A 16664-nucleotide genomic window follows, 5' to 3' on the forward strand; every position below is an offset into this window, starting at 1 on the left:
TTCCGGTGGATGGGGGTGGGAATCTACAGCAACATCTCAACTGTCCTCGTTCCAGACTGAATATTAGGCTGGATGGAACCATATTAATGTAGCATTTGCATGTTTTTGCCAGCAAGTCATTGTCAGTAGTGGACACACTTGTGGGATGTGGACACCTACGAAAGAATTCAAGTTGTTCCTTAGAGATATTTCTTATCCCTGGATATTTCGGTGTTCAGGTAGACGGGATCCTATTTGAGTAAGACACAGCTGAGAGTAACAGGAGAAAGGTACTGAAAAGATAGCACAAATTGCTGCTGCTTATTATTGCATTTATTTTTATTAATTAGACAATTTGCTTATTGCCAAGCATTTCTTGGGCTCCATTATCACTGCAGATGTTGGCAGCAGCCACGAAATTAAAAGACGCCTGCTTCTTGGGAGAAAAGCAATGACAAACCTAGACAGCATCTTAAAAAGCAGAGACATCACCTTGCCAACAAAGGTCCGTATAGTAAAAGCTATGGTTTTCCCAGTAGTGATGTATGGAAGTGAGAGCTGGACCATAAAGAAGGCTGATTGCCAAAGAATTGATGCTGGAGACTCTTGAGAGTCCCATGGACTGCAAGAAGATTAAACCTATCTATTCTTAAGGAAATCAGCCCTGAGTGCTCACTGGAAGGACAGATCATGAAGCTGAGGCTCCAATACTTTGGCCACCTCATGAGAAGAGAAGACTCCCTGGAAAAGACCCTGATGTTGGGAAAGATGGAGGGCACAAGGAGAAGGGGACGACAGAGGATGAGATGGTTGGACAGTGTTCTTGAAGCTACCAACATGAGTTTGACCAAACTGTGCGAGGCAGTCGAAGACAGGAGTGGCTGGAGTGCTCTGGTCCATGGGGTCACGAAGAGTCGGACACGACTAAACGACTAAACAACAACAACAAAGCACTTATCTCTTTGTTGAGAGTATATATTTTTCTGTGAGTATGATGACTACCGGTATTTTATTTAGTCTCATATTTGAGGAAGGGCCATAACTCAGTGGTAGAGCATCTTATTTACATGCAGAAGGTTTCTGGTTCTACCCTCCAATGTCTCTAGGTAGGGCTGGGAATTGACCCGGTCTGAAGTCTTGGAGAGTCACTGCCAGTCAGTGTGGACACTACTAAGCTGAATGGAGCAGCTGCCTATTTTCCAATTACATAAGATACTTGATGAGCTCCTTTCAAACATGAGAAATTTCACTGGCAGCATGTGATTACTTACATGCTTCTGCCTTTGCATTGGCCTCTGTGCAATGAGCCAGGGCTGTATCGCACAGCTTTTAATGCAACGAGAGCAAGCTGTGTGCAAAAGCTTAAATATCACCTCCTTGGAGATGGAGTATTGTTGGTGAGACAATTGAATTGTTACAAGTTGTAGACATGGCAAAGGGACTTGGATTTGCAAGCTTGTTGTTTTTCTGTCAACACCGAGACATGAAATGCTTCATTTGACTGAGTTTCTGTATTTGGTTTTTACAAGCTGTGAGGGAGAATCATACCTTAAGGGACAAGGAATTAGAGCCTCTTGCCCTTCTGATTGCTGGTTCAAATCCAGCTCAAGTCAGCAGAGAGTTTTAAAATGCTACCATTTCAATGGGTTCTTTGAAGCAGAGAAGGCGGGTCGGCTCTTGAGCCTACTTTTTAATGTTTATGTTACAAATGTTTCACAATATTGTGTACTGGGGTTTCTTATATAGGAATATTGAAATTTAGCTCTAGCAACTGGAAACTGTGTCTGAAAACACACACAACAAACTATTGATTTGTTTTAAAAATATTTTAATTACATTGTAATAAACAACAGAAGTGAAAGCAGGGGTAGGAGGAAAAGAATACAACCAAGTATTCTCTGACATAAATTTAATATACACCCATCACTGCTTTAAGGAGAGAGTGTTATTCATTGTACCCCACTAAAAGAGGCCACAAGGCCACCTTTAAAATTAAGGGCCAAGTAAAGAGAAAAGCCATTGCCTGGTGCCTAAAAATAGAAAAAAAGATGGCGCCAAGCATGCCTCCCTGAGGAGAACATTCCACTGAAAAGGCCTTCTGGTGGGGGCACACAAAGAAAGGCTATCTGTATTATCTTCATTATCTGTATTATCATGTTGTCTGTAACACATTTTCCAGAATGTGCCTTCACTCCATTCAGCACTCAGGCTCCATATTTGCTGGAACAGATCATTGACCTTCTCTAATTCCTTACAATATTTATTAATTCAGTTAACCTGGCAGTTAGGAAACTGGCTTCGGACCAGGCTAGCCTCTTTGTTTATGAAGCCTTTCTCCAGGGGCTCAGGAAGAGATCTTTCACATCACCGCTTTCTGAAACCAGAGATGCCAAGGCTTGAACCTGGAGTCTTCTAGATGCAGATCAAGTGCCCTATTACTGAGCTATATACTCCCTGCCCAATAGTTCACCATCCACTCATCTTGTCCATGCTACTGTGACCATCAGTACTCTGCAGGTATGAGTTTGTATGTTCTTTGGTTTCGGGAAGGTTCTTCCTCAAAGAAGATATTCTGTCAAAATGTTTTGGACAGTTGCACTTGTATTATCAAATTCAACAACCTGCACCTGTTTCAGAATGGCTTTCTTTCTTTCTTTGCCAAAAAAAAAAAAAAAAAAAAAGATCAGCAAAATGCAGGAGAGTTGCTTGATTTCATTGGGAATTACTTCTAAGTAGGCTTAGGAATGCATTTCTGTACAGTATGTGCTGATGCTGTAGATGCAAAGGGAGTGACAGGGGTGACTGGCCACAAAATTGTAAGGATATATAATCTTGCCTCTTTGCTCATATCAGTATTCTAGGAATTTAGGAGGGAGACACTTGTGTCTGGACTTCCTTGATAATCAGTTTCTTTGCACTCTCTTGTTTTTTCTATGCTAAAGCTTTGCCTTCTGCTGTTAATCTCATGAATAAATGCATGGCTCAGTTTCTGGTTGTGTTGTATTGTGCTTCCTGTGGCAGTTAAGTTGGATTTACCTCTCGGAAGATGAATCTTTGGAAGTGTGAATCTCTTATACTCAGAAATTTATTATTCAAGGATCAGTTTAATACATTTAGAAGAATCAAGTGGAGAAGCTGCTTCTGGACTCCACTACTTCAAGCAGAAACAGGAAGGTGGCATCAACAAATCCTCCTGTAGACTACAATTCACATAATCCTTGGCCATTGGCCATGTTGGCTGGGGCTCATGGGAGTTGGAGTTGGAAGGCCAGAAGCTTCTCCATCCCTGGTCTATACATCTAAAAGAAAATGAACAAATGGGGAGACAGATTCAGTGTGGTCTTCTTCTTCTTAGGACATTTTCCCTCTGTTTGTAGGGAAAGTTTCTTTTTTCTTCTCCTTACCATGGTGGACATTCCAACACACCACAGTGTCATCACCAGCCTGAAGTGATACAACCCAGGAGAAGCTTTACTACTTGAGTCTGCCCCTAATCTTAATACTAGTATCAATTGAGAGATATTTTATTATTCTTAGAGGTACAGTGTATTTATTGTCTGACTGGGCTCCCCTTCAATAAATTTATCTTTATTTCCAACACATTTCTGGCCACTGATAAATAAATATTCAATATCAGCCAACTCAATAAGTCAGTTCTTTTGTGAATATACAAACAGGAAAGAGCAAAAACTGAGCAGGGAAGCAAGGGAGCTAAACTACTGCGTAATATTTTATAGGATTTTGACAAGCCAGTAGTTGGGCAACATAGACAAATGGCATTAGGAAACTTGTCCGGGGAGTTTGATCTTTTAGCTTATCATTTGTGGATAGGAAACATCATAATTCCTGTCTGTCAGGAATGACACCTTCTATTATTACCAATATATATGCAAGGGAAATAACAGAAAGATTCTGAACTGCAGAGTGAAAATCTTTTGTCTGGATAGGGCTGGGTCCTGCACTGCTTAGGGTTCAGAGGCACTCTTGGCCTCAAGGCAAATAGTCGCAGCCATGGAAGTTTTACATTAGAGCTACCTACATGAGGGCTTTAGTGTATGTAATTGACAGACATACCGTATTTTCCGCCCCATAGGACACACTTTTTCCCCTCCAAAAATGAAGGGGAAATGTGTGTGCGTCCAATGGGGCGAATGCAGGCTTTCGCTGAAGCCTGGAGAGCGAGAGGCATCAGTGCGCACCGACCCCTCTCGCTCTCCAGGCTTCAGGAAGCTATCTGCAATCCTTGCAAGCCCGGCGGGAGTTCCTGCGGGCTCACAAGGCTTGGGGCGGCAGCCTGTTGCCCGAAGCACGGGGAGCCCTCCGGAGGGCTCCCCGTGCTTCGGGCAAGCGTCTGCAAGCCTTGCGCACCTGGCGGGAGGTCCCGCCGGGCGCACAAGGCTTGGGGTGGCAGCCTGCAGCCCGAAGCACGCAGAGCCCTCCGGAGGGTGCCCCGTGCTTCGGGCAGGTGTGTGCAAGGCTTGGGGCGGCAGCCGTGGCTGGGGGGGGGGAAATAATTTTTTTTAATTCATTCACACCCCCCCAAAAAACCCCGAGGTGCGTCCTATGGGCCGGTGCGCCCTACAGGACGAAAAATACGGTACTCAGCAGTTACAATGAGAAGGGGGGGGGGAAGAGAGTCAAGTGGCACAGCCCACAAAATGGTTCAGCTGTACAACTCACCACAGAGATGCAGTGACATAAAGAGCATTTTTGAGAGTTAATACAAATTGAGAACTCTCATGTTGATGGTTGTGACCATTTAAAGTCTGAATAAAGTCATGAAGTGTGAGCAAACGAAAGGTAAACAGCAATCCTTGCACGTGTAGGAAAAAAACCAGGACATGATTCTTACCATACTGCCTCGCCCGGATTTCATTATATGGCTGGTTCCTTTGCCAACATAAAGGTAAAAGGTAAAGGTACCCCTGCCCATACGGGCCAGTCTTGACAGACTCTGGGGTTGTGCGCCCATCTCACTTAAGAGGCCAGGGGCCAGCGCTGTCCGGAGACACTTCCGGGTCACGTGGCCAGCGTGACATCGCTGCTCTGGCCAAAGCCAGAGCCAGAGCCGCACACGGAAACGCCGTTTACCTTCCCGCTGGTAAGCGGTCCCTATTTATCTACTTGCACCCGGAGGTGCTTTCGAACTGCTAGGTTGGCAGGCGCTGGGACCGAGCAGCGGGAGCGCACCCCGCCGCAGGGATTCGAACCGCCGACCTTTCGATCGGCAAGCCCTAGGCGCTGAGGCTTTAACCCACAGCGCCACCTGCGTCCCCTTTGCCAACATGGCAGGAGTAATTTTCAGCCATTCATTTATCCCCAGTAAGCCATGCTGAGGAAATGGTGAACTTTTATGAAATGTAAACAACCATAAGAAAATTATGCTTCTGGATTGGGAAGCATTGAAGCAAGTAGTACATCAGAAGCTGCCTGTGATGGCCTGGGAATCTGATTCAGAGGCTGAACTGGAGGAATCCCAGCCTGCACAGGAGTCCCCACCTCCAGGGCCGGCTGAACTGGGGCAGGGCCTTGATTCTGAAGCGCCTGCACCTGTGCCGGATCCTCAGGAGCAGGCACCAGGTGAATCCACTCTGGCTCCAGAGGTGCTTGAGGACTCAGTGCCTACAGATGTGCCTCTCCCAGCCATGTCAGGGGAAGATGAGTCTCCCCCTGGGTCCAGTAACCCTCCAGCCTCTCCTGAACTGCAGAGGCTCAGGCAGAGAGGCGAAGGGAACTGGTTTCTCCCAGGAGGAGTGCTCGCCTTAAGGCCAGGAGAGGCGGGTCTCCTGGGGGCCGGGGCCGCCCCTGGCCTCAGAGAAGATAAAGGCCAGTCAGCCCGATCCCAGGTTGCGGGAGCAACGCCGTTGAAGAGCTGTTTCGGCCAGCACCCAGTCCAGTTCCCCCAGAGTTCCTGTCCTTGCCCGGCTCCTCGCTGTGGATCCCGCTTCGCCCATGGAGGACTGTCTGCCGACCCTCGACTCAGGTCCTGGACCTCGCCCCACGGTAACCTCCCCCTGGACCAGCACATTGCCTTTGACCAAGTCGGAGCATTCAGTCTCTGTATTTTCTACACATCCAAAGCAGCAACTGTCCAGGATTTCAGACAGGGAGAGGCGAGTGGGTGAATGGAGATGTTGGTATTGAGGTAGCAAATTGACCAAGGTGAGCTCATATCTGCCTCTGACACCTTTCTTGCTTTCCTCCTGTTCAGAATGCTGGGAGCGCCTTGATAACTTTTGCTTTGCCTTACCTGGAGAGCACTATTTTTGCAGGAATTTACGACCTCGAATTGAACATAGTGAATCTGTCACTACCGGTAAATTTTGTCAGTGTTGTGAAGCATCTGAAATCATTGCAGCATGGCTGGAAGATTCAGACATAGTTTGTTGGCTTATTATACCAGCTGCCCCTTAGGACAGTCTAAGGTTTTCTTCCTCCCTCCCTCCCTCCCTCCCTCCCCTTCCCCTTTTATTATTTTTTATTTTTATTAAAAAAAAACATGCAAAAATTGCCTGTGGCACGTTCTGCAAGACAGGAAGGAAATGACTTTGCCATGACCTCTCCTGTAGCAGCCCATGCAATAAATAGATCACAAAGGGCTCAAGTGTGTCTTGTATTCAGAGAGAGATGCATTGTTCACATTGCAGACAAAATGTTCCGCCGTTCATTCATATGCTGGCAGTGTGCATTTCCACTCCCCCTCCTCTCTGTTAAAAGTAATAAAAAGGGAAGGAAAGTGTAGCATCACGTACATTACTATTCAAGCTCAGTCAGTGTGGGTAGCTGACGCCTTGCTCACTGAAGCCGTCATGCATGCTCATCTCATTGGAAAGGATGCCTTATTAAAGTGTATCACTAAATAATAAGAAAGAATAGTTGAATAATAACCAAGGATTAATAGGTAGGTCAGGCTGCAGAAGACCAATGAGGTTGGGTCATGCTTGAGTCTGAGAAGTACAATACTGTTCCTTTTCTTCTGTTTTCTTCACTTGGGAGTGTCTTGCTCCTGGGAATCACCAGTTTGCAGACCGGAAGGCTTTGTGGAATGCAGGGATGAAACAACATGGTCACACAAAAAATGGGTGCTGGCTGTACAAGACAACCTATGAGAGTATTGACATCTTTTGATTTCAGAAGCACTACCCAGCCCGGGCAGGGATAGGGTTTGAAAGTGAAGCTTGAGGAAATCAAATGGACTAGAGATGGAGCCAGGAATGAACAGGTTGACACTTGACAGAATATTCTTACTCATGGGCCGAAAAATAACAATAACAACAACAACAACAACAGTAGTAGTAGTAGTATTAGTAGTAATTTATAGCCTGTCCATCTGGCTGGGTTTCCCCAGCCACTCTGGGTGGCTTCCAGCAGAATATTAAAAATAGAATCAAACATTAAAAACTTCTCTGCAGTTTGCAGTTTAGTGGATTTCCAGACCCTAAAGGTTATCTGACAGAACAGATTGGACTGGTAAAACCTTGGCTGGTTGGTCACTCAAACTGAAATGACTGGTTGGTCATTTCAAACAACAATGTGATCATAATAATTGCTTTTATGGTTGATTGCAGTGTAAATTGGGTAACTGGTTCAAAGGAAGTGGTTTCAGGGACCATGTATGTTTGCTTATTTTGATCACTTGTACTTGATCAGTGGTTGTTGTTTTTTTTAAAAAAGATTGTAAAAAAAGAATACTGTGATCACCAATAGTCAGCATGGATTTCTGAAAAATAAGTCATGTCAGACTAACCTGATCTCATTTTTTGACAGAATTACAACCCTGGTAGATGAAGGGAACGCAGTGGATGTAGCCTACCTTGATTTCAGCAAGGCATTTGACAAGGTGCCCCATGATATTCTTGTAAAGAAGCTGGTAAAATGTGGACTTGACTATGCTACCACTCAGTGGATTTGTAACTGGCTGACTGACTGAACCCAAAGGGTGCTCATCAATGGTTCCTCTTCATCCTGGAGAAGAGTGACTAGTGGGGTGCCACAGGGTTCTGTCTTGGGCCCGGTCTTATTCAACATCTTTATCAACGACTTGGATGATGGACTCAAGGGCATCCTGATCAAATTTGCAGATGACACCAAACTGGGAGGGGTGGCTAACACCCCAGAGGACAGGATCACACTTCAAAACGACCTTGACAGATTAGAGAACTGGGCCAAAACAAACAAGATGAATTTTAACAGGGAGAAATGTAAAGTATTGCACTTGGGCAAAAAAAATGAGAGGCACAAATACAAGATGGGTGCTTGAGAGCAGTACATGTGAAAAGGATCTAGGAGTCTTGGTTGACCACAAACTTGACATGAGCCAACAGTGTGATGCGGCAGCTAAAAAAGCCAATGCAATTCTGGGCTGCATCAATAGGAGTATAGCATCTAGATCAAGGGAAGTAATAGTGCCACTGTATTCTGCTCTGGTCAGACCTCACCTGGAGTACTGTGTCCAGTTCTGGGCACCACAGTTCAAGAAGGACACTGACAAACTGGAACGTGTCCAGAGGAGGGCAGCCAAAATGGTCAAAGGCCTGGAAACGATGCCTTATGAGGAACGGCTAAGGGAGCTGGGCATGTTTAGCCTGGAGAAGAGGAGGTTAAGGGGTGATATGATAGCCATGTTCAAATATATAAAAGGATGTCACATAGAGGAGGGAGAAAGGTTGTTTTCTGCTGCTCCAGAGAAGCGGACACGGAGCAATGGTTCCAAACTACAAGAAAGAAGATTCCACCTAAACATTAGGAAGAACTTCCTGACAGTAAGAGCTGTTCGACAGTGGAATTTGCTGCCAAGGAGTGTGGTGGAGTCTCCTTCTTTGGAGGTCTTTAAGCAGAGGCTTGACAACCATATGTCAGGAGTGCTCTGATGGTGTTTCCTGCTTGGCAGGGGGTTGGACTCGATGGCCCTTGTGGTCTCTTCCAACTCTATGATTCTATGATTCTATGATTCTATTCTATGATTGCATTTCAAAGATCCTGGACTGCATCCTGAATGGAATAAGGAACACTTATTTATTTCAAGGGTGATCCCTTTGGGAACTCTTTGCCGGGTTAGCGTAGTCTGAATGAGAATTCTTCTGAACTGGTGATGAATGCTGTTAGTATATGCCAGTGGGGGAAAATCAGCAATTAAAAATGATTAAGTAAGTTTAAATATTTATCAAGGTAATATTCATTATGCAGAATAATAATATGGTGGAAGCACTTCAGCAGATTTTAATACATTGCCATAGTAACTTGCTCTAATGTTGAAAATAGTTGTACAAAATGCCTTTTATTGGTGCAATATTTGTAATAGGGTGCTTTGCCATTTGTTGCTTTCAACGTGGGTGTCCTTCAGGAGCAATACATGGGAACTGGAATGTGCATCCAACAGCAGCGAAAATGGGCTCATGGATTTCATTTTTGGATGCTTCATTTGCTTTGAAGATTAGTTTGGGGTTTTTTTGTTTTTTGCTTTACATCTTTTCTCTCTCTTTTTTCCTAAAGCATAGTACTGCAGCACTGTGATTGCAACATAGATCTTTCTGTCTTATTGCTGTGCATTAGCCTGCCATTTCCTCTATTGCAAGGAACTGGTACAATGTCAACAAGCAGAATAAGCTTCAAGGAGCCCAGCACCTCAGTCCAGATACGGAGAATATACCCATGGAATAAATAAACTTTTTTTTGCATGGATCTGTTGCTGCTTTAGCAAGAGTCACATGCTAAACAGTGGTTGGGGTGTGTGTGTGTGTGTGTGTGTGTGTGTGTGTGTGTGTGTTACTGTTACTACAAAGCCCAATCCAGAAGTCAGTCCTGCATTCATAGCTGCAGTCAAATAATTAGAAATCTATCATGCAAATAAGAGAGGGAACAATGGGACTGGTTATGTTGTTTGCATTAATTTGTCACTTTGAGATATAAATTGGTCTTGCAATGCTGAATCTCCTTTCTAACAAATGTGTACTGCTATCACTGGCCATTGAGCTGGACCAACAAATTTGAGCTTTGTGGATTCCTTTATGAATTTACCTCTTCTGCACTGCTGCACCGATCCGAAATTGACTTAATCACTAGGTTTTGCACTTCCCAGATGTTCCAGTGTTTGAAATGAGTGCAAATACATTTCAAAATACAAAGTTTGAGAGAAGATGCTGAGCAAATGTTTTTAAATGTGAATTTTCCTGCAGAATTTTTGAAGTAAAAATTCAAGGTTAATGCAGAACTGAGATGGGATGGATTGATGGGTGAACACTTGTGAAATGGACACGGACTGGGAATAAATTGATTTGGCCACCCTTCATTGGGCCTATGTCCACAGAACCATGGCTAATGGGTTGAATCTTGCAGCATCAAGAACTAAATCTATACAGTTGGATAGATTTGGTGAATGGAATGCTGGTTTTGGACCAGGGTGACATGGTTTCTCACTGTGTAGTCTTCGGCAAGTCACTTCTTTAGCAAATCACCTTTGCTGCTCATTGCAGGGGTGGATGGGGGCTGAGCGTGCATAGCAATGTAAACAGAGACTTTGGAGTGGGACTTCGTTTTGCACCTGCTCCCTGTCCAGGGAATCATCTTGTGTAGATCAGGGATAGCTAATGTGGTGCCCCCAGATGTTGCTGAACCACAATTCCCACAATTCCTGGTCATTGGCATTGCAGGCTAGGACTGATGGCAGTTGTGATCCAAGAACATCTGAAAGACTCTAGGTTGACTATGGAAGAGGAGAGAGGCAACTCAAGCAGCTGCCATTTTGGGCCACCGGCATGTATCGTTTGTAAGTTCTAGCCAAGCCATTAAGTCACTTCCATCATTCTTGTTTCCTTAAATCACAGGGCCATGGTAGCTGCAGCTCCAGTCACCTTCCAGTGTTCTTCTCTTGTAGTCAACATGACCAATATCTTGCTGTTTTGGTCTTTCAAAAAATTACTGATAAAGGGAAATGTACGATATTGCAAACAAGGGACACGGGTGGCGCTGTGGGTTAAACCACAGAGCCTAGGGCTTGCCGATCAGAAGGTCGGCGGTTCGAATCCCCATGACAGGGTGAGCTCCCGTTGCTCAGTCCCTGCTCCTGCCAACCTAGCAGTTCCAAAGCACGTCAAAGTGCAAGTAGATAAATAGGTATCGCTCTGGCGGGAAGGTAAATGGTGTTTCCGTGCACTGCTCTGGTTCGCCAGAAGTGGCTTAGTCATGCTGGCCACATGACCCGGAAGCTGTATGCCAGCACCGCAACCCCAGAGTCGTCCACGACTGGACCTAACGGTCAGGGGTCCCTTTACCTTTTTACGATAGGTGACGCTGTGGGTTAAAGCCTCAGCGCCTAGGGCTTGCCGATCGAAAGGTTGGCGGTTCAAATCCCTGCGGCGGGGTGCGCTCCCGCTGCTCGGTCCCAGCGCCTGCCAACCTAGCAGTTCGAAAGCACCTCCGGGTGCAAGTAGATAAATAGGGACCGCTTACCAGCGGGAAGATAAGCGGCGTTTCCGTGTGCGGCTCTGGCTCTGGCTCTGGCCAGAGCAGCGATGTCACGCTGGCCACGTGACCCGGAAGTGTCTCCGGACAGCGCTGGCCCCCGGCCTCTTAAGTGAGATGGGCGCACAACCCCAGAGTCTGTCAAGACTGGCCCGTACGGGCAGGGGTACCTTTACCTTTTTAAACCCATGCTGTTATCCTCATTATTAAAAGCAGGAGAATACATTCAAAACCAGCAGAGGGCCTATCAGCTGACCACTTCTCCCCTTTTCTTTACAGTAGTGAAGTGTACTCACTAACCTGTTCTTCTGCGAAAATTCCAGACGTCAGTTTGGAAGAGGAGGCAGAGGAGCTGCTCCACAGGAGTCTGGAGGAGGCCTCAATGTTTTCAGTACTTATATATTTCTGTGGGTTCTCAATATTGTTATGGGATGCAGCAGGGAATGTTTGCAAGGAACTGCGAGCTTTATCTTGATCCGAACATGCCTTTGAAATCTCTTGAACTGTTAGAACTTCAAACTGTTTCTTCTTGTTGCTGTTTTGTCCAGTGCAGTCCCAGGGCTGCTGAAGATGCTATACAACCCTGCTTGAGGTCTGTTCAGAGAGGCATGCGTTTGCACACACATACACATATAGCTGTCGGATAGCTCAGTTGGTAGAGCATTAGATTATTACTCTCAGGCTCATGGGTTCAAGCCCCATGTTGGGCAAAAGGGGGTTGGCCTAGATGATCCTTGTGGTCCCTTTCCAACTCTGTGATTCTATAAAGAATCATAGAATGCTGGTTTTGAATGTATTCTTATTGCGCTCACAAATTATATTTGTTGGTTATGTTTTCTTGCACTGGATTGGCCAGTGCAACGACGGATGAGATCCACTGTTCAGATCAGACTATTGGTGAATAGTGGTTAGAATATCACTCCCTACTTCCTCTCCTTGTCTTCCTTCATATGGACTGCCCATTGCGTTTAATCTCTACTTTTTCTTTAAACGTGGACCATTACTTATTGACATTGCTGTAGGAAAAATAGCACCATATATTATATAGGGAGAAAGTTACTCCCCCTTTTTTGAATGGTTTCATTGTACAGTACCTCTCAGCACGATGGATCCAAACACATTGTAGCACAAGACAGGTTCCGTGCTGGGTAACGTGACTAATACGACACAGCCTGGTATATTATTAATTCCACATTTCACAGTATGTACGCTTCTGTTGGGAAGAGGAAATCTGTGGGCAATGCTGGGTAGATAATTAACAAGTAAAATAACATGCAGAGGGCTGTCTTAGCTCTAACTCTCCGAAGCAAACAAGTTGTTCAGAACGCCTTTTATTTTTTTGGAGGGGAGGGAATAATGCACTTCTCCTGGCAGGCAAGTGCAAAGTTTTGCTTAAACAAAGAGGAATGTAAAAATGAATTTGGGAGCCCCGAGAATTAGATCCGTCAAGTTAGGCAAGGCCAAATTGAAAGGCATTATTTGGAGATAAACAGCACGTGGATGCTGTGGCATCTGGACCATAAGAAACTTCGTGCAGTTTTGCAGCATTTTTGAGTTTGTATAGCCATATCTCTCTGGCATGGTGGGATATTACACTTTACTGATAGCCTAAGCAAAACGGCATACAATCTTTATGATTATTTTTAGCTGTTGAGGTTTGGGCATTTGGTAAGTAGTTATGGAAATTGCCTTGCACAGCATATAGAAACACTTGAAAAGAAGCATTTGGCATGGGGAAAGAAATCCTCTGCTCTCAGTGTTTGTACATGGTGCTGTTATTTTTAATTGCTGTACTAGAAAAGACACTCATCAAACGACAGTAATGTGTAAGGAAAAATGGGCTATGAAGATGGGCTTTAGCAGAGCTAATGAATAAGCAACAAATCTCACTTCCGTTTCCAGTTGATTGCTGGCTGTGCTCCACCAAGTTTTTCCTTGGCCTCTGCTGCCTCATTTTCTTGCCACACTTGTCTCTGCCCATTGCCTAATCTCCCTCCCTCCCATCCTCTCTTTAATCAGTCCTTCTTTCTTACATCCCTAAACTGGTCCTGCCCAAATTCCTTTGTCCTTGCTTCATGTAGAATCATAGAATCATAGAAATGGAGAGTTGGTCGGGACCACGAGGGTCATCTAGTCCAATCCCTGCAATGCAGGAATATTTCACCCAATGTGGGCCTCAGGCACCCACAGGAACTGGGTTGGAATATATATCTCTGTCCTTTTCCTTTTATTCTTACACTCACTCAGCAAAAGCCTATCTTTGCTATTTCCTGACATGTTCCCATTTGAAATTGTACAGGCATCTGGCAACGTACATACATTCTTAATGGTTTTTTTATTCTTTGTTTTTTTAAATCCAAATAATTTTTGTTGGTTTTCTTGTAAATACAAGAACAACATATAAATACAGTAACTTGTCCAGGGGTAGATTTTTGAATAATGGACGGACTACTTTCATTGTTGGTTTTGTCCCCCATTGTATAGGCATAGCCAACATGGTGGTTGTTGGACTCTAGATGTTGTTGGACTCCCAACTCCCATCAGCCCCAGCCAATGATCAGAAATTACAGGAACTGTAGTCCAAAAACAACAGTTTTTTCCTCTGCCATAGAGATAGTGTATTGCCCAAAGTTGCATGCCCAAGATATTGTTCTGCTGGCTCCCCACCCCCCTCCCCCGCCGCTTGTCTCTGCCCATAATCATTCCTGATCCTGGTTTCCCATGTTCAATTTACACATGTCATTGCTCTTGCCCAGGGACCTCTCTCATTCTCAGTATCTTCATTAGCACCTACTCTGGACTTATATAAATCCACCAAGGATGCAGAAGTGACCACACAACGAACAGTCAGGCTGGTGAAGTTAGGGCTGCCATATGTCCGGGATTTCCTGGACATATCCAAGATTCGCCTGTAGGAAATAGCATCTGGGCTAAATTTCCGAAAATCGGGAAAATGTCCAGAAAAACCTGGGCATATGGCAACCAATGTCGGAATTTCCTTTAAAATAGCTTATAAACTTTGGCAAAAAATCCCAACAACTTTTGTGTCCTGATTGTCACTTTTTGAAATATGGCAACTCTAGGTGAAGTGCCGTCTTGGGGCTGGGTAGGAAGTGGAGATGAATTATATAACTTTGTTTAGTGACCTCTTCCCTTCAGAGAATTATATTCAGGTGCCTCTTCCCTATTTCTAGACAGTACTTTGACTAAATATCATTTCCAATTAAGGGGAAAGGATGCAATGATTTATTTATTACAATATCGATATCCTACTTCACCGTCAGATGCAGCCAACAACTCACAGGAAAAAGCAACGACAGAATAAAACTTAAAGCCAATAAAGCATCTGATCTGCAACAGCAAATATCATTTAAAAGGCTTTTAAAAATCAAATACCATTTAAAAGCTTTACCAGCCGTCTAAACACAAACTGGGTTCTTGGTGAATGCCAAAGTGGGAAGAGTTCCAAAGTTGAGGTACTAGAACTTTTCATTTCTGGTCTTTGTTGCCACTCACTTCTGAAAGTGACTCTTGGTGGCCCCCGAGTAAGCCATCCAAAGAAGATATTAGGTCCTGAAAAGGATGGTGTACTGCTTGGTGATGTCACAAAAGCACTGAGCCTTAATGATCAGACAATCTGTGAAAGGAACGTTGGGATTGGTGTACTGGTGGGTGATGTCACAAAAGCACTGAGCCTTGATGATCAGACAATCTGTGAAAGGAACGTTGGGATTGATGTACTGGTTGGTACACTGAGCCTCTGAGAGCAGGCAATTATCTGGTGGCTTGAGGGAGGTTTGTTTGCTGGAGAGTGGACCACTGCTAAGCCTTATGTATGTCTTAGGCTTTGCATGGTAGGTGTAAAAATTCCCCACTTGTAGGCTTTTCTCTAGTAATAAAAATGTCTTCAGCAGCAGGTATGATAAATTTCAGTCTGTTGTGGTAATACCTCTACATTTTTTAGACACATTGGAGTCAGATTAACCAAACTTTATCTCCCAAACCACCTCCTTCCTCCACCAGCCTAGGTCCAAACTCACTTCGCCAGCTGCTTTACAGACGGAAGTGGTCGCAGTTCTCTTGTGCTTCTCTTCCCCTCTACACTCCTCTCCTCTGTTCCCTGATATCTAAGGTAAAATCTTTGCCCTCAAGCGCTAACGAGGACAATGTGAGAGACTTCCTTCCATCCCTTTTCATTTACAGTGGTACCTCGGGTTACAGACTCCTCAGGTTACAGACGCTTCAGGTTACAGACTCCACTAACCCAAAAATAGTACCTCGGGTTAAGAACTTTTCTTCAGGATGAGAACAGAAATTGTGTGGCGGCAACGTGATGGCAGCAGCGGGAGCTAAAGTGATATCTCAGGTTAAGAACAGTTTCAGATTAAGAACGGATCTCTGGAACAACTTAAGTTCCTAACCAGAGGTGCCACTGTAATGGTGTGTTCTTTTAGCAGTCACCTTCAGAGCATTTCTCCTTCAGAGCCAAGTGGTACCTCAGGTTAAGAACAGTTTCAGGTTAAGAACGGATCTCTGGAACAAATTAAGTTCTTAACCAGAGGTACCACTGTAATGGTGTGTTCTTGTAGCAGAGCACCTTCAGAGAATTCTCCAGCTCAGTCTGTAGCATAAAGGAGGGAGGGGAGTGTCAGTTTGGGGGACCAGTGAGGTCTGAGTGGGCAAGAGGGGATTTCTTTTGGGACTTGAATTAAAATCCAAGTTGGAGAAGAAATTGACTTAGGTAAGGCAAGCATCATGAACGAGCTCCTGCGACCTGTGCTTCTGAGCCTTAAAAATATGAACCTCTTTGACATCACTAGTTTGTGTAAAAAAATAATTTTGTTCCTTAAATTCTCAGCTGAAGTAGATTCAGTACTGGGGAAGACTATAGCTGTGTAGAAAAAGGCATTAGCTAGAAGCGTAATGCTGCAATAGAAGAATAAAACAGGTGAAATTCTCCCTGTGTAACCTTTAAATTCAGCATAACTATTGATGCCCCATGCTCAGTTAATACAGGATGAGATGGAACACATTTAAACAGAAGGAGAATTTGTGGTTGATATACAATACAGTGTCTGTGGAGATATAAGTAGGAGAACCATTTCAGAATATTGTAAAAAAGTGAATAAATGAAACTGCCATCATTTATTCAAAAGCAATTTCTTCACTTTTTGTGCAGCACATAAAGATGTTGTCAGCAAGTTGGGATTTTTACAACATCCTTT

The 16664-nt window shown here is 44.4% G+C and overlaps 1 protein-coding gene and 1 long non-coding RNA gene across 8 annotated transcripts in view; one reads left to right on the forward strand and one right to left on the reverse strand.

Moving 5' to 3' along the window:
* GRID1 (glutamate ionotropic receptor delta type subunit 1) overlaps positions 1 to 16664 on the forward strand; it is a 721020-nt gene that overhangs the window by 138525 nt on the left and 565831 nt on the right. The gene's annotated exons all lie outside the window — the stretch shown is intronic.
* Positions 1791 to 15039, reverse strand: LOC307215955. Of its 2 annotated transcripts, XR_013838790.1 has the most exons (4): positions 14852 to 15039; positions 12534 to 12652; positions 6732 to 6834; positions 1791 to 3278 (listed from the first exon to the last, which is right to left on the reverse strand). It is a non-coding gene; the product is annotated as an uncharacterized lncRNA (long non-coding RNA). The 2 variants fall into 2 exon arrangements; XR_013838789.1 differs by lacking the exon at positions 6732 to 6834.

Source organism: Podarcis cretensis, assembly GCF_951804945.1.
Source record: "Podarcis cretensis genome assembly, chromosome: 5".
In the NCBI taxonomy this organism is placed as follows: domain Eukaryota; kingdom Metazoa; phylum Chordata; class Lepidosauria; order Squamata; family Lacertidae; genus Podarcis; species Podarcis cretensis.